Genomic DNA, 19,595 nt, shown 5'->3' on the forward strand with positions numbered 1-19,595 from the left:
TAGATTCAATGAGAGATATGTGAAAAATGCAATGAATATAATCTGTAACAACGAAATGTAATGCTGTTAACATACACACGCGGAGTTGTCTGAACAACGAATAATATGCTCTTTAAGAACATGGATTGAATGCCTAACTAATTGACTCCACAGATGAAAGTCTTTGAGAAGTTAATAGTCGCACAGCTGCTCATAAAATGTCCTCACCTTTACTTAACCGGAAGGCCCGCTACCGTGTTCACCAGACCATGCATTTCTCGGCTTTATAGCGCGTGCTACATACTCCGTCCATCTCACTCTCCCGGATTTGATCAGCCTAATAATATTTGGGGAGGAATAAACACTATGATGCTCTTCATTGTGTATCCCCCCCCCCCCCAGTCTCCTGTTACTCCCTTGATCTTAGACCCAAATATTCTCAGCACCTTTTTCAAAAAACTGTCAATTTATGCATCTGAATTTTCCTTAGGATGTCAGCCCCATAAACATATCAGCCCCAACCACACACACGAAAAACTCAAAGGAACATTAGCAAGAACGTAAACACCTGTCTCTGTCCCTGCAGCAAAACACGATTTGAACCCGCCGAATTGAAAATTTGTTACTCAAGAAGGAAGCAGCTCTCAGATCGAATTCTGGGTCTGGATATCACGAACTTTATCAGATGTCATCAGATTTCCATATGAATTCTATGCCACGTGGGAACGAGTCGTCAAACTGAGGAGAAAACAAGCAGACACTCCTTACGAACGACAGAGGGCGCAATTCCGAGGTACAGCTCCTTACGAATTGACACTTTTCTCCGATTTTCCAAGCTATTACTGGAAGTTAATTCAAACTGGGTCAATTAGGTTCTGTTCTAATTTAACACCATTTCTCCTTCTGGTGGCTTCACAGAGACTACACAGCCATGGACAGGCTACTAACGCCCTTGCTCGGTGGTGACTTTGACTTACTTGCGTTTCGGCGGTTAATGTGGGTCACCTACATCTGATACTCGTGTCGTGACCCCCAGTGAGATTTGAAAGTTGGTTCCTTCCCCACAGTCAGCTCCTCCCCCACCCCATGATGACCTACTGTGACGGTCACCACAGCATCTCGCTCCGCTAGATGGCTCTGCTATGCTGACACACAGTTCAAAATTGTAACGAGTCATGTTAAAAATGGAAATTATTAAAACTGTCTCAGTTGCATCCAGTGAGACAAGAACTCAATACCGGAACAAGAGCTTCTGGGTTATGGAGGATTTGATTACGGGTGTTGTTATTTATTCTACAAATAAATGAGGTTGACAATTATTCCGCAATTGATATTACTCAAAGGAATTAGGGGGGACCTAAAAGTATATGGAAGGATTTAATTAGATAATTTAAAATAGTATTAAAAAAATTAATATCAAGATATATATTCTTTTCAAGAAGTACATGATATGAGAGAGTGGCCAGGATTAACGCAGCACCGAACAATTAACACGGCAATAAAGCATCTAGAAAAGGTGGTTAGTTCCTTGGTTAGCTGGGCGACTATTAGCATCTCAACGAGGATTCTGATCCATGCAATTAGAACTTAATGATAGTTCTGGGTATATAACTCCATGAAGCTGAGCCATTCTTGAAAAGCTGACACTCGTTCCAAAGAATCTGCCGAAATCCAAGGACCTGTGTAACATTTCACAATATCCTTTTTTTACTAAGTTATTAATTACCTTTTAAACCCTCGATTAAGGGGATCCACCGTTGTCATCTGCCCGCGATTACTAATTCAACATATTAGCAGCTTCCTTTCCATACGATGTTCTTAACTCACACTAGAATTTGAAGACTGTTTCGAGTTTGGAGTAGCCCTATTGTTTCTCAACAGAATAGAATATAAACCGTTAACCATTCGTTATTTTAGAACGAGCATAAACTTCAGATGTATTTCAAATTTCACTTTCGGGTGTGTGTGGAAACTTGCACTGGAGTGACATGTTATAATATATAATAGTTCGACGGCTACCGACCCACTGTTGGCATAACGCGTATCACTCATCGGCACAAGGCTCCACTTCAGTTGAGTGTGAACCCAAGGGGCATTTTTCCCGTATATGTTGTTCTTTACGTTCTCGGGAATATCATAACGGGTCACTACAACCATTCTTCACCAGAGATTCTCTTAAAATAAGCTGTACTGAAATAATGAAACTGCTTAGGACAGTGTATTATGACAACATACAGAGTGAGTTACAAATACGTAACTATTGAAAGAAATTATAACTCTAAAATTACCATAACTGCAAATATGGCAAACACGTTACATCGAAGCAAACTTCAGATTTTATCTAAACTTTATACCTTTATGAATCTTTAATATGACTGCAGCTGGTTCATTTCACAGTTATAATTTATATAAGTCGGACCTTAATTACTGTGACTCATCCTGTATATTTTACTTGACAACTTTTTAATATTTGTAGCCACGGCGTCACATAGTGATCGCTTTATGAATTAAAGGGTTGCCTAGCAACGAAACAACAGCAGACTTAGTGCGCTTTTACACTGTAAAACCGGCTACAAAAGTGGCGGAATTGAAGGTACAAAACGATTTAATATTTACCATATATAGTCCAGTCATAATAAAATATTCAACAAGTTATTTAATAGATGTAATTATTGCGAAGTAATATGAAACATGACGTTAGCTAGAACATACTTAATCACAGTCATTAGAGTGATTATGCTGTTATGTTGGTACGCATGTTTATTTTAATATTTCATACTCGAAAACTCAAAGTCACTGAAATAATTAGAAACAAAACAAGCATTAAATTTTAGAAAGCATGGTCAAATTTTCAGTAGGTGCTATACAATGGATTAAATAACGGGCGACTACGACCGTGTCCTACTGTAATTTCTGTTAATTTATGTAAATAAGTCTATACGTACCACAGACAGCATTATGCTTGTTAACTGCGCGAGTGTTTTATATACAAAGTACCTATGATCGTAGTTGCTGGATGTACCTTATTTCTTACGTCACAAATGTCGAGTCCGAGCAATCTGAGAGGAAGACACAAAAGTTCGCTATCTTATGACGGACCTTCCCATAAGCTCGTTAAGTAAATTGGGTCGTCCAGGGTTCGGCTAAACTGCAGCGCTGTCTGACCGCACTTATTTTGATGCAAATTATGCATCACCATACCATAATGAATTATAAATTATATGAGTCGCCAGAACAGCAACAAAACAGCCTTCTATCTTATCCGAAGGTTCGTTACTGCCCGCGACTGGATCCCCCCTTCTTGAGAACCCTCACAACCTAATCCTTTAATACCTGTTTTAATATTATCATGTCATCTATATATAGGTTTCCCTACTAGTATCCTCCCTACAGGTTTTTCAACACAAATTTTTCTATGCATTTCTTACCTCCCCATACACTCTACATATATACTCCTTCCACCACATTTCCTTTGATTCAGTAATTTTATTAATATTTAGTGAAGAGAGTAAACTATTAAGCTATTCGGTTTGTAATTTTCTCCATATTCCTGTTAGCTGTAATTAATACGAATCAAATATTTGCCGAACTTTGAGAACATCCTGTTTTCCACACGATCTAGCTTGCTGATAAAATGATGGAGAAATTGAGAAAAGCCGTTTCCGGTAGTCGAAGATGAACACAAAAGTGTGTCGATGGACTAATGAGTGCTAAAAACGGAGTCACTGATACAATAATAAATAATTCAGTATCTCAGCATTTTACCCAAAGAGGGTTATGAGTTTCGTATGACTCTCAGAATAAGCAGTGGTTGTTTCTTTAAACACCACTAACCAGACGATCTCTGCAATTGAGGAATGTTGCAGGAGCGGAATTTTTAAATATTATTTAAACTAGCTCTGGCTTCAAATGGTAGCTGAACTTATATTTTCTAAGGCACGTGTTTTCGCCTGGTTCATAGCAGCCTGCAACCTGTATTATGCTACTGGCGGTAACAGACATAATTCATCTGTTCGCAGCTCCAGCAGTCAAGACAATGCCGGTAAATACAAAATATGACCTTGATAACCTACGTCCATTTTACTTTGAGTCTAGAGTCCGTAAAGTTGGCAGCACTACGGTGTGACACGCTGGTCACTGATCTAACGAGCGGCTAACTATAACTCAGGATTGCCCACGTTCCCACTCACGAGGCTGCTAGACGCGATGACGTCACGCAGTGTTAACAGCGCCTCTACTAGGCGACGACCGCAACTGCGCTACGTCATGAGGTCGAGCAACATTTTTTAATAGAAATTGTTTTCGGAGGTAGAATCTGACATTGACGACCTCGCGTCTTGTTGTTCAAAATATTCGGGGTTTAACATTTTTGCAGGGGAAGAGGACGTTGTTTGACGTCTTCCGTTTCATTCGTCGAGTTCACATTTCCGTTTATTTTGTTGGACGGGGGTGTTTATTTGAACATAGCAACCCAATTCATCACTCTTCGTAATTTCAACTTCCGTACCTCGTGTCTACTTTTACCAGTGATGAGGCCGGCACGCGTGCTACTGTGTTGCGCTTGAAATAAACAAGATCGGGTGAATAAACAATAAGCTTTGTTCTTCAACTGTGGTCAAACAACTTTTTCAACTGAAAGACGAATTCCACCCGAAAGGTGGACAGCATTCACTTTAAGGTGAAGATTGGTCTGTACCGCATAATGCCTTCATGGTTTAGCATTAAACGTTTTCTTAAATAGAAATTGTTTCGAAATATGAAGTGCTAATTGTTACTTCCAGCGAAGAACCATAATCGACAACGCAGGTGACATAGTAAAAATGGCATGAACGAAAATGTCAAGGAGACAAGTCTTGCTGCAACGTAAAATAAGATAAACACCGCAAAAACGTATGACGTATGTCCAAGCCTTAAAATTAAGTTTATTTGTTCTGTCAAGAAATGTAATTAAATCGGAAAAATACTATAATGGAGGACCAAAACACAATTAACATTCGATGGTATTCTTCTGTATTCGGTGTAGATTCTTCGGTAGATGCCAATTTTTCGGAGAAACACAACGTCTCCATCTTCAAAGCTGAAGTCTCTACTTCGCCCCTGAAGACGGAGACAATATGCTTCTCCAAAACACGGCGCCGAAACCCACAATAAAAACATCATAATCCACTCCGCTGTGATAACCTCAAGTTTCACGAAATTTAAACACAATCGGTTAATAAACGCAAGACTATCGCAGAGCTCTGTGGGTACAGGAATATCCACCCGCGATGGCAGACCCGCTGCGGGAAACAGTAGCGAATTTCCATCTATTGTATGTTGGACAGGAGCGTTCCACTCCTCTGCCGCGGAGGCGTACTTAAAATAAGCAAAGCCACCCAAGTTAGCTGCTCTAAATCCTCATTTTTATGCGTTCCTTGCACTCTGAAGAAAGGCCATTTCCGTCTGTCCGCTTCGATGTGTTTCATTTCGATAACATTTGATACGGAGGTGTTCAGTAAATCATCATTTTCATTCATACCAGATTTTTATGGAGGTGTCAATTATTGGTAAAGCACTTAATTACTAGTAATGGTAATAAAAACTACCTACCGCATAATAAGCAAGTGCTGAAGTTTGGTTGGTTAATTTGCTGGTAATCACCTGCTCTTATAGAGCGTTATGACTATTTGAGCATTCATCCATGGCCTACTAAGTACATGTAATCTACTTCCACACAACGCAGCGCAGTTGTAAATAACCTCAATGTAAGATCACGTCTGAGACAGCACATTAAATCGCATGTACCCTTTGATAAAGCAAAGATAAGCAATGGTTGCTGTTGCTGCTGTTGTTATACGTATAAAAAATGTTTTCAATGTAAAATTTTTCCCGTCGTTTTTGACGGGTGAATTTCTAGTTTCAAATAAAAGGTGAAAATAACTGGTTGCGCCTTCGTATTTAGATACGTTCTAATACATTTGCATCGTTTGTATTCATCGCCATTATTATCAGGATGTTAAAAATAAATAATCACGGATGGACGGGGCGTGTAGCACGCACGGGAGAGATGGGAAGTACATACTAAAGATCTAGGCGTAAATGGGAAGATGATATTAAGATGAATATTTTATAAATCTGGTATGTATTGGATTAATTTCGCCTAGGATAGGGTGATCATTTATTGATCACGTCAGCGACTGTCTGTTCCATTGAGTTAGTTATAATGCACTTTTCTGCAGTTTAAAAATGTTTCAGAACCTAAGGTTCTAGTTAATGTACCCTGGGCATACAAGATTTAAAAATTTATCTGGGAAAAATGTTAGTATTACTGTCTGTAAAATAGTAAAGAATTAATTGCAACATGGGTGACATTTTCAATCTTATTTTCACATAACTTCGCTGCTTACAATATTATACTTCGATACACATTTTCTACCCTGACTTTCAATTTTATACTTCGTACATCGATTCTACATTTTTAAACAAATGAATACATTTTCTGAATGGCATTACATCGTCGCTTTAGGCTGTACACGATATCGTAAGCAGCATCTTTACTGAAACAGTGTCAAAGAAACATTTATTATTGTTAGGCTTTTAGCATCCTGCTAAATATAATGTAATGAGGGAACAATGGATATTAACTGAAGATTTCTAAACATTACATTTTATATTTGAATAATTATGCTGGCAGATATTTTCATTACCGAATACAATTTAACAAAAAGAAAAAAAGTTTTTTTCGCCGTAGATTAAAAAGTGTTTTTTCCTCAGTTTGTCTTAGCCAGAATGGAAATTTCAGATTTATGGGGCTACTCAAACAAGTTACACGTATTTGAAAGATGTACTCAGTATTTGGATACCCGTCATAGAGACTCTAAGCTTGTACGTAAATTTGTCGCTGTTTGCCACCCTATGTAGAAACCTTCTGTGGGGCTCACCCATCCTCTCTTCAATGGACTTTAGAGCGTACTTCTCACCATGAAACACGTTTCAATTTCAACGATTCTCAGGACAATATTTCATTCAAAATTGTAATTTCCCATAACAACCACGGACTCTAAGTATAACGTCTGTGAGTAAATGTGACGATACGCATACAAGAATATTAAAATTAAATTGCAGAACTGTTTCTCTTAAAATAATAAACAGACTCGCTTTCTGCCGGTCTACGCGGCACATTCCTGGGACAGCGGAAGTATATTCTGAATCGCGCGAAAGTAAACATCTGGGAATAGTACAAGATCGTGTGCCTCGAGTAAAATTCATTGCTGTGGCGAAGAAAATGACTGAATTATGGAACGTTCAGTTTATGCTGTCCAAAAGGATCAGTCGTTCGCGGGATCTCAGAATCCCACCTGTTACTTGCCAATTAATTTCAATACCAAATGTTATGGAAAACAAAGCTAGCCACCGAGTAAACTGCATTTATCTCAACCAACAAGTTATTTATTTATTTATTCGCTTGTGGCTTAGTCAACGATGATTTCAGTTGTCAGACTATAACAGTGCTGAATGATAGGATTATTAATGAATGGGGAAAGATTATAGAATGAAGCGTTTGTGGTCTAATTTAATTAGGCCCACTAAAAAAATTTCTTCTAGAAAATAAGAAAAACCACGAAACACCTCATCTCTGGACCGTTGTTTGAACCTGGATTCTCCTGAGTACGAAGCAGGAGTGCCAGTCACTCGAACGCGACGTTCGGTCAACAAACATGTTGGGACGAACTATAAGTAATGGGATGGTTCTACAGTGAACTTGCACAGATTTAGCACTAGAAATTGTGGAATACCAAAGAATTTGATTCCCTGTCGGAGTGAACAAATCAAACTTAACAGATCTTCTAAAAAGAACGGTTCATTTGATATCCGTCGTCTGAACAATTTTAGCCCCTTCACACAAAATACGCACACACGGCGACGATGCGAAGTTGTGGTGGTAGATATATTCGCGCAATTTAATATAGGGTTAATGTCGTGAAGCCTTGCACAGGCTTATATATGAAAACTATGGTAGTTTAGCTGAATAATTTGTTTCAGAAACAGCAGAAAATAAAAACAGGGCAATATTGCGAAATATTTCTGTTAGATGGAATGTAAAATTTGTACTGCGACGTGAAGCATCTACAAATTCTGTACGAAATATTTTTATGTTTCTATGCCTGAGTGGATTCGGCCGATGACAAAAACTTTGGAAGCCGGCAACAGAAAAACAGACTTAACAACCTTTATATGTAGCAGCAAAATGCAAATTAATTTTGAATACAAAACTAAAATGTACATAAACAGGCCTATCCAAAGCGTTAAAACTGTTCCATTCGTAATATCAAACATCACCATGATGGACTTGTCTCAGAGCACGTATCGTAAGGAACACGCAATCTAAAAAGAAGAAACAAAGTCTCTTCCAAATTATTTTTTCAAAGTTAAAGCTCTCCATCTCCAAAGTAACGTAATTTGAAATTTTTAAATGAAAAGTCCAGAAAAATAAGTATTTCAACGTTAGAAAGCTTTAAAATTAAGATATTTTGCTACAAGACTGCAAGAATATGATGTAAGAATGTAATTCCTCACATTTTTCCTTATTTCTCTGTCACTGTTCCCATTTCTCCGCTCTCTTGTGACAATCACACGTATGAGAGACAATGCCCAAATTGGTTAAAATTTCCCCTAGAGTATCGATTTTCAACCCATGGTACGCGTACCACCGGTAGTACGCTTGCCAATGTTGAGTGGTACGCGAACTAAGTAAGAAAATCGAAAGATAATATTAACATAAATAAGTTTCCCTTGCACGCATTTGGTTAGTGGTACATTTGATGTGTTGAAATAGAATTACTGGTACGCCAGCGAAAAAGATTGAGAGCCCCTGCCCTAGAGTATAATGCAATATACTCAATATTTGATTATTTAACAACTCTTTTCAACTACATAGTTTGCGCAGGGTCCAGTGTTAGAATGATTGCGAGATTTTAAATGGATTGTATTTGGAAAGCGGCGGTCATGATCTGTCTCATGGCATTGCCCGAGACTCAAATCCGGGACCTTCCGAATAAGGAGAAGTACAAGCCTCATCATGTCCGGTATAGAAACAGTTTTCCTTCTGAAATGCAAATACAATTCTGCTGTGCTTTTAGCAAATAACACTCGTAAGCTAGCAGGCTATCTGCTTCTACTGCGCAGCCGGTGCAATGGCCCGCTTATCATCGCAACTTTCTCTGTGTCGATCCGAGGCAATGACCCTACAGCGTCACAACCATGACGTCGACAAATCTCTCAGATAATCTGGCTCGCTATATTAATGTGGTGGGGGGGGGGGGGCAATGGTGCGGTGTTAGCTATGTACAGTAAACTAATGACAAGAAACAAACCCGCTGAGTCACTTCACCCATGTATTGAGTCTCTAATGCAGAACAATGACGCTGGGTAATACACATTATGCGGAACGTTAATTCTAGGCTGGGAAAATAATGAAAAACACACACGAAATAACATTGATATTTAAATGTTCCTACGTTTTCAATACATTTTCCTATGGATGTTTAATATATTTGTATCATATGGATCTGAGAGAGTGAAATTAAGAAGTGAACGTAGGATATTTAAATAAAACGTGTTATTAGTCATATTATCAGGGCTACCAAATCAAGGAGGTTGGCAAGGGCGTGGCATTTAGCAGGCATGAGATGAGAAATGCACACACAATTTTAATCAGTAAACCTGGAGCGAAGAGACCACTTGTGATGTTTAGGTCCAGATGGGAGAGTAATAATAAAATTGGCGTTATGTAAAAAGGGATGAGAATGTGGACTGGATTTATCTGGCTTAGGATAAGGTTAACACAATAACGGACCTTTGGGCTTCATGTCGCACCATACAGGCCATTCATCTGAAATTATGGTCATTGTCAAACGAATTAATTCTGACGACGTCGAGGTAAATTAACAAATTGAAAAAAACACGAATTAAACCATTATAAAACGATTTGCGGCCCGATCCAATCTCCACCTCATACAAAAGATCTTCAAATGTTCATAAGAACATAATTGATTAATTACATACATTACGATAAAACCAAAATTGATGTTAGAGCCATCATAGCATGGTTAAAAAAATTACTCATTGTACATTGAGCCAATAATTGTCTTAATTAATTCCATGGAATAAAGGCATTCACGATAAGCTTATAGTTGATCAGCGGCTCAAGAAAATTTTCGTCTAGTATTAAATCCGAAAATCCTGCCAACAAAATTTTCCTGTACCAAATAAATCTAACCTACACAATCACATCCCATTTCCTTAAGATCCATATTAATATTATCCTCTCATCTGCTCCTATGTCTCCCAAGTGATCTCTTCCCTTCAGGTTTTCCGATAAAACGTACGACGCACTTTCCATCTTCACCATGCGTGCTTTATATCCCGCCCATCTCATCCTCATAGACTTGTTCACTTTAACAATAATTGGTGGATAATACAAACTGCGATACTCCTCATTATTCAGTCCTATTACTGGTTTATTTAATGACCCCATGTAAGATACAATGGTTCCATTGCATCAAATACGTTTAGGCTTATAAGATGTTAGCAAATAATGAATTCGGAACAGTACAGACGAATGCGGTTTAAAGTTTAAAGTAATATCACGATGTTTGCCTCAGGCCGATAGGTTTCCCGTCTAGATTCGAACCTAGCACCTCAAGAATACTACACCTCTGCGTTTTATATTCTGTGACTTGATATAAGGTCTCTACTTATGACCTAAATCTGAAAATAATAACTCATGTGAAGCGATGAGTGTTCAGAATTTGAAGGTATTCCACCTTTTCTCATACACAACCGTTACGTTAATATATGTAACGTCCTACCCTGAAAGCGTCGTTAAATAAATTGCAAATAAATAAATAAACTATGTGCAACGCCAGTGAAGCCAGCAGGGCCACTGGGCGTCACTGCAGAAACAATATTATTTTCAGTGTCTCTAATTTACAGTCGACGGACGGGTGTTTATTAACAGAAACATTGCCTGAGGGAAAGATTTAACGATTAGTGTATTGTGTGGAGCAGTGGTTACATCACGTACCGCCTACCTTTATAGCAAAACCTGATTACCAAGGGACATGAAATATTTTCCACTTGAAATAGAACTCTATTTAATACAGCACTTACTTACAGATAACAATAATGTACATTTGTCCTAAATTGTATGCCCAATGTAGTTTACGTGTTTATGATTCAAGTCTCAAGTCACAAATTCATGTTACTTCCCAATATCAGAGAGTACTACGCAGTGTTTCCAGTTTTATCAGCTCCTTCTCATTTATTATTACTTTTCCCCCATTCTCCCTATTTCATTGTTAGTTCGTTTCCTTCTTCCTCAGTCCACTTCTTTCTTTCATCACTCTTTAATTACAAATAGCTTTAATTATGAGTTATTAAGGAAACTGAGAGTCGTTCTTTATTTCAAGAGTAGTCTAAAGAAACGCTGGTAGTCGGAATTCCACATTCCTGTGTATTCTGCTCTTCGAAAATTTGTGCTACAAGATGAAGCTTGTGTGAGGCGTACAGACGTATTCTAAACGGTCACAAACATCACCAGATGTCGACAGCAAATAAGCACAGGAAAATTTCGTTCCATTTCTGTAATTTCACATTTCACTCTCTAATTAGTTTTTTTTCATTTTTCTTCTTGTTAGTCGAATTAACCCGAAGTTTCCCGAATACATCTCGAGGTCAACGAACCCGCCTTCGCCGTGTTTACAAGCATCGCGCGGTCAACTGTTGAAGTTACCTGATATCATACACAATGATATGTTTTGCATGACTGTTTGGCAGAAATTTTACTTTATAAAGCTGTGTAAAGTAGTGTTAACATTTATAAATGATTAAATAACGGCGAGAATGAGGAAGTGTAAAGGGTAGGAGACAGGCCAGATTTGAGGAGAAAACAAGCAGAGTTTGTCCACCACAATATAAACACCATAAGGGCGTACAGGGAGCATTTATGTACAAGGCTCTACGCACTCAGCCATCAAGTCACCTTTTCCTACGGACTGATCTACCTCAGGAATAGACAGCCCTCGGTACATGCTGGATGCAAGGATCCGTGGGTGTGAGAGACGGTCTGGATGTGGTGACTACGATCCAAGTCTCTGTCCCTACCGGAAATCGAATTCCAGCCGCCTGTGACTTTATATCCCGGACATCGGAGGAATTTCCACCAACCAAAAAACACTTCCTAGGCAATATCTGGGAACCAATACAGATTTAGTGGACGGTTTTTAACACGCACGATATTTACAAACATCCCGAAGATGTAAGTTGTGCAGAGGCGTCATTATCAGGCATAAGAACGAGGCCTGATAGCGAGGTGAAATATGGCGTTAGTTTTAATCTAACATCAGGATACAAGCTGAATTGAATATAACCAGTAGAGAAACTTAAAAAATGCAGCTACAGCATGGAATGACCCATAGAACTCGAATGGTAACTACATGTACTACCTACTTTAATAGTAATTAGAATTTCACCCACAGACTTGTATATATGTCCTTGTTCGTATACAAAAAATGTGGAAGGAAGCAGCCGTGGTTTAATTTAAAGTAATATCCCGGCATGTGACTGGAAGAAACGAGAAAACCACGTAAAACATCAGTTAATTTATATTAATCGATATAAGCCTTGTTTCTTTGTGGAATGACAGAAAAAAATGCATGTGATTACAAAACCAGGTCTATTCTTTTAAGCGTCATTTTTTATGGGTGGTTGTTTACTAGCTTTGTAATCAGGGCTATGGGCCTGACGATGGTGGCAGTAAGCACCTCTGAAACGCAAATAAACTTCTGCCCCTACACGGCTCAAACACCCAGAAGATAGCCATGGTCATACTCGCAGCCGCGAGAACCCGAAGTAATCGAAAAGATAACCAGCTTCAAACGCCAGATTCTTAGTTGTAACACGGATGTTTGCAGACTACTTCGTGTGACGCTGTAGACCCACATAAGGTGGAAACATCTTTGAAAAACAACGAATCAGAATGCAATTAAGGAATATATTATAAATATGTCTACATTACTACGTATTTCCGCCGACTTACACGGTTTAACGTGACCGGCCAAGCGACAAGGAAGAGACGGAGTTTTGTGGTCGGTTACTGAATCCCTCACAAATGGATAGGCGGAGACGTGCTACAAAACCCTGTTCCTTGATGACATATTCAGAAAATTTGTAATTATTTTACTCGACGCCAAAAATAATTTTAAATTGCTGACGTTCAGTGTGTGATGTATAATTTATGTTTAAATTCAATATCATAAAACGGTATAAATTGAGATTATACGCCAACTAATAAAATTGTAATTATTTTCTTTTGGTTAATAGCAACGACTGGGACAGAACCCGGACCCTAATACTAAGGCCTATTCTTGTGTGCTAACAAAAAATCGAGATTAAAGATATATTAGTACAATAACAACCAAACACCTGGAGATATAACAATTAATGAGCTTTCACTTTTAGCACCATTATAAAAGAAAACTGTAAGAAAGGATACCCAAAAATATCAAGAACGCTGAACCAAATATAGTGTGAAAGCATTTTACATGTAGATCTACCTTGTTAAGTCTGGCATATATTAAAAGCAGGGAAAAGACCAACGTGGTATTAGGCCTGTCTATTTACGTAAACATTTCATTCATGACTGAAAATACCACGCCTAAATGAGCACTCATGCATCATTTATTTTTCCTGTTTCTCTGTGCGATTTGCGGGCTTATACCAAATGAGAAATAACTTCAAATAAGCTATAGAACTCTCCGTCAGCCCTCGAATATTAGCTATATTAGTTACAACCCACACTGAACAGACTAAAAAATACAAAAATGTCGCTACACGCCTTAAACGTAAAAAACTCGTTTCGATGGTCATCTACCGTGTTGAGACTCTAATTGGGGTTTTTGTAGGGTCCAACGGACTGTTACACTTCAGTTCCTGGTCAAACGGGTCTTACCATGAGCAATGACAAGCTAGGAAATCAGAATGTTTTGTCATAACATTGTAATTGTACATTAGCTACATATCAGTAGTTAACAAAGAAAAAACAAAGTATAGCTCGATAATGTTCTTCTGGGTTGTGAAGCCGTCCGCTAGTCCTTGCTATCTATTCTGCGGCGTTATACTGTTTATCAACTAATGGTCAGAGGAAGCTGACGGCCCTAACATTTCATCAAAGTGGTGCTATTTCTACATATTTTCATTTAGAAAATATTGCTAATCCACATATAGCCGCAGTTTACACTTTCATTTTCCTTCTATCGACTAAATAGTTTGTATTTAATAACATTACTTTCTTGCACATATTCTCTTGTTATATAATATATTACGAATTAATTTCCTTTTCTAAAAATGAAAAGATTTATGTCAAATACTTTCAAACATCCTAAATCAAAATTTTTAAATGTAAACGTTCAAATTGGGTGATTATGACGTCTGATTATAATATTACATAAATAGAATAATTTAATTTTATATTTAAGAAATGAAAATATCTTTCTCCTGGTTTGTAGCGCCGTGTAGTCTGATAGAAGTTTACCAACGTTTCAGAGGTCCTTGCTGCCTCTATTATAATCCTCATGATTGAGGCAACAAGGATCTCTGAAAAGTTGGTAAACTTCTACTAGACTGCACTACGTTCAACCCACTCACCGTCATGAGAACGTCAAATCCTACTCATTAGAAATGCGTTTAGGCATGCCACTAAGAGGCCTACATCATAACTAACCTATTACGGATTAGGCATTATGATCTGTTCCAATTCAAAATTACTTCTAAAATTAAGAATCTGTATAGAGATTTGGCAGGACTCTCGGAGGGAAATCAGCCTGACACAAGGCCTTTTGAAGTCGACAATCGAATTGTTCTTTGTGAGATTTGAGGTTCTCAGGGCGGTCAAGATGACGATGTTCTTCCGCGTTTTGACGCTGTGAGTAGATAGCAACATTTCGGAGACAGTATTTTAATTCAAAACGCTGGGATCAACTTACGAGGACATACATAACAAGGATGCATAGTTAATTTGTGTAATAAGTGGGAACTCTGTAACACAGAGCTAATGACATCGTCGTTAAATAAACGGTAAATAAATGAATACGTAAAGCAGAGATCAGCACGTCACATTTCTTCATTGTGCATAATTTGGAATCGCGGGGCTCCCTCGATTAACAAAAGGTATTTTTTGTACGACTGGAGGTTGGGGAGGGGGTATTGAAAGAAGCATACACAACGACTAACATTTTCAAACAAAACTGCGCTATAGTATTACTAGTAAACTGTTTTTGCATAATTTGTTTCAAAATACCACTATCTGTACAACTTACAACAATCGTATGCAACTGTTTCCTCTTTATGTTAATGTAAACTTCCCAAATACCTTGTAATAATTTATACAATGTACTTTTACTCTTGAAGTGACGTATTTAAAAGTGGAAGGCGGGCGGTTTCGCGCTCATTTGTGATTTAAATAGTCCAATTCGCATTTAGATTTACCCCTATATCAGAACCCATGTGAACTGATTCAACAAGCTGTAAAATACACTCATTTCTGTGCCGAATTAAAACAACTATATTCAGGATCATGTGGTAACATAATGAAAACTGAAATTGAGTCGATGATCAAGAATTGATATTATTATCATAATCATTATGTTTGTCTCTGTATTAAATGAATCAAATGTACAAACACAAACACGCAAAGATCCTCTTGAAGAGAGTACACGATTTTTCCCGAATGTGAACTGAAATTAATGCAGTTCGGAGCTGATCTGAACACTATGCAGAGACGTGTGTTTGTCTGTGTGACTCTTGTCTGTCTAATCCCGTTACAGACACACATAATCACAAATGATACAAAACTTCTGCCCACTAAAGTCGCATGATTGCTTTATTTCTATGATGTCGGTTAATTGTCGACGTTTGTGGATCTCGTCCCACAGATTACTCCAAATCTAACCTAAAACTTGAACAACTTTGAAATACGCGGGCTTTCTTTACAGTCGCTTATCTACAACATAAAAATTCTAAACTAATTACGCCCTTAACCCGTCACCGAACTTGGGTTTTATTTACAGTTAATAGCAAAAACATAAAATATTTAAACTTTCCTGGGGTAAATAGTCAGTATTTTACGTTATATCCTAAAACTTTTGATATTATGACGCACGTGACTTACTCGTCATCGCCCCGATGATGGAGGCAGCAAGCATATCTGAAGCTTCTTTTACAAGACTACACGGCGCAACATCAAAGAAGACAGTCATCTACGGATTCTAATAAAATCTAAGTTAAACCTCAAACAGTAACATTCGCTGAAGGCTGAAGTCTTCCTGCTTTTAATTTCGGTATTAACTGATCCACTGAAGATACGTCTGTGCGTTGATTGATTTACTAATACGTAGAATCAAAAAAAAAAAAATCACTATTACTGCAAGTTTATTAAAGTATTGAATTACAGGCTACTATTGTCTTTTCATTTTGTACTTTGGCGAAAAGAATAGGACAACGTATGGCGTTTATGCCCATAAAAAATCTAATAAAATAAGGTAGCTAGGAATGAAAATTATCGTCACTACCTTAAAGTTATGTATTTAAGGTAAATTAATTCGCAACATGACACTTTCAGTTTTCCTTTTTCTGATAGCCTGTACGTCTACTTTTTCTTGCTTTTAAGATATTTTTAAAGATTTTCCATTTCTGGGTAAGTGCACGAACATGAAGAAGCCTCCCATTTTCTAAAGCAAAACGGCATAGATTAACAAACAAAACGGGTCGAGAAGGTTAACCCCCAGTCTCAAGCACCTATTACGCCACTGTTTTACACCACTGTAACTAACGGAACGCTTTCATATATACAGACGTTTCAACCAATATATTATAATTTACAAGCATGTAATAGTATACGAGAAGTAGTTTATAAGATAACACAAATACCACAGCAAGCAAAGTTCGCTGTTTTTTTGAGAGTTACGCTAACGAACTTTCAGTCATGCCAATAATGGTTGTATGTATAAAATCAAAGTTCATGTATTAAAAAGAAAAGTAATTTCAATATTTTCATACACATAGCAGGTTACGTGAGCCGTCTGCGCCCATTTGACAAGTGCCTAACACGGTTCACCTCAGCACCAAGGTCATTGACACCAAAACAACACACGACCGAACACACCATGTCTTATTACTTACTCTGATCCAGCTGCAGTCAAACGTAATGAAGCAAACCAAATTGAACTTTTTAATCAGAACGTTGTCACACTCCTTGTCAAATTGTCACACACTAAATTCTGGCACACAATTTCACTGAAAACCCCACACGACACACACAGGAAGAGGCATGCAAGATCACTGGCCGCTGTTCGTAGCCAATACATACTTGCATGGCGGAGCCGAGGTTTCCCGATCATTAACGAAGGGCAACTTATGGCGTAACAGTGACGTCACCGTCACCGGCTCCAAGAAACAAGCATAGAAATAAAATTTATTGCGGCGTTTATACTTTCCAGAACCTAAACGTTTGTAAAGATGGTGTGTTTAGACTATTACACTATGTCTTGTGGCATATGAAGGCAGAGTGTACTGTAGGGTTCTGAACGCGGCGCCAGTTTAGGAGGCGGTGCTCCGAGTCGTGACGTCACGCAACTCTGACATTACAGTCATTCACCTCTTGAGGGAGGAGAGGTTGCTAACAGCGTGCCTGCAGCTCAGCTGTTTTGGAAGTATGGTCTATCATCGATCGAGTGCAATGACTGATTTCGCCGATATGTGTATGAACAGATAACGATTCGATTCCTTTCTAAAGCGTCACATCATGGTGTGAAGGTGTGAATCACAAGACCCAAACTATTTCTGTTCATGCCCCTCCCCTCGTTCCAGTAGGGCGAGTTTTAAACCAGACTTGCTAAAGTCTATCTCCATCATTACCTTCACAAGGCAGCACATAAAACGGATTGAGGGACGGTTAGATTTTGCGTTTGGACGCAATTTGACTGTTTCCTTTTAGATCCTACAGAGTCAATAACAAAGTGAAATAAAGATACAAAATCCAGGCGAATTACGAATTATAACTCAGGAATCACTTCAAGTTATGAGAAACGTATCAGTTTATTCTGTGAAATGTTCAGGAACTGGTCCAGGATGCATTGGTTCAACATGTGAACGCAGTAAACGTATTCGGCAAACTGGCATAAAATATCCGCCCGTGTTATCGACGAAGCCTATGAAACAGAATACGGGTAACGACAATGTAACTGAATCGTGTATGCAGTATTAAGGGCGTGGAAGGAAGCTGTAATTGTTGAAATTTATGTAGAGATAATTAATAACAGTGAAATGATTAGAAGCCTATTTTAGTCCATTTCTCTTATAATGAGCAACATCTGTCTTTCACAATAGATTCAGTTTTTATTTCCCTTAGTATGTTTTCCCTTATCAGGCAAGGAAATAAGGGCTTACGGCATCGAATTTTCCCTGGTATTCTTAAAATATTATCTGCTAAGCGTCGACTTCTCACATTTAGTTTCCGCGTCTTATCTTTCTGTTGTTGTTGTTGTTGTTGCAATTTTAAATCCTATTTGTTAATACAATGTTATTTTATAAAATTTCAATGATAAAATACACTATTCTTTCCGCAAATGGAACAATTAAAAATAAAATAAATTCATCTTTTAAAATAGGCCCTTTTAATTACAACAAAAAATAAATTCCATAATGTGATATACACAGCAAGTTTATCGTAAAATAGTTCAGCAACGGAAGAGTTAGGCTATTTTCAATATTTAGGGTGGCGAATTAAGTTCTAGTTTGGCGAATACAACTTCGCAAAATTTTACACCTCCTGTGTGTGTGTATATATATATATATATATATATATATATATATATGCACACTTACGTGTATTTATTGGCCATGCTGGGAAGTATGGCGGCAATTCTTAGGCGAGATTATTTTTACTAATCGCCGTCAGCGTAAGCCACCCGAATAATACTGTGTCCTTCAGTCTGACTCGGCCCACAGTTAACACATTACTGTAAGCATAGTACACAGAGTACTTTAACGTAACCTCGTGGGATACGGCGGGACAGCTAAACCATCGCAATGAAGGGCAAAGGAACTAGATGACTGGGGTTCAATAACCGGCGAAGACACGATTTTTCCGTACCCCACTACCGGAACTAGAATCATACGTAGTTCCTATGCAAAGGTCAGTGGGGATAAACCGGCCAGAACTTGGCTCTGATCACTCGCTCACCGCACTTATAGTGCCGGGGTTTATAATGTGTAAAGCTATAGTATTTTCTCCAGTATTCATGATGTGGTACTTGATTTGAGACTCCTTTAAGGAGATGTTTCCGCAAAGCAATTCCAATATTGCAAGTATTTAGTGAATACGGCAAGACAAGATAAATTGTGATTTACAAATGACAATATTCATTTTCTTTATTTTGGATACATTATTTCAATATTATTGACCAAAGACCTTTGTCAAAAGTACTGTGTGACCTATCCTATGATTTTGACGTAAATATGTCTATACGGAAGGGTCATTTGGCAAAAACAGCGTTACGAAGATGTGTAAGATCCATACC

At 38.1% G+C, this 19,595-nt stretch overlaps 1 protein-coding gene across 2 annotated transcripts in view; it reads right to left on the reverse strand.

Annotated features, from left to right (window-relative positions):
- Window positions 1–17,348, reverse strand: part of Eip74EF (Ecdysone-induced protein E74) — a 287,703-nt gene extending 270,355 nt beyond the window's left edge. For both annotated transcript variants that reach the window (XM_022087089.2, XM_022087086.2), the window contains exon 1: window positions 17,197–17,348. The gene's annotated coding sequence lies outside the window, so the exon portion shown is untranslated. The remainder of the gene's footprint in view (window positions 1–17,196) is intronic.
- Between the last annotated feature and the right edge of the window lie 2,247 nt (window positions 17,349–19,595).

Source organism: Zootermopsis nevadensis, unplaced genomic scaffold, assembly GCF_977971745.1.
Source record: "Zootermopsis nevadensis isolate Lab colony 2312 unplaced genomic scaffold, Znev_1.0 Znev_ptg000010l, whole genome shotgun sequence".
NCBI classification, from domain to species: domain Eukaryota; kingdom Metazoa; phylum Arthropoda; class Insecta; order Blattodea; family Termopsidae; genus Zootermopsis; species Zootermopsis nevadensis.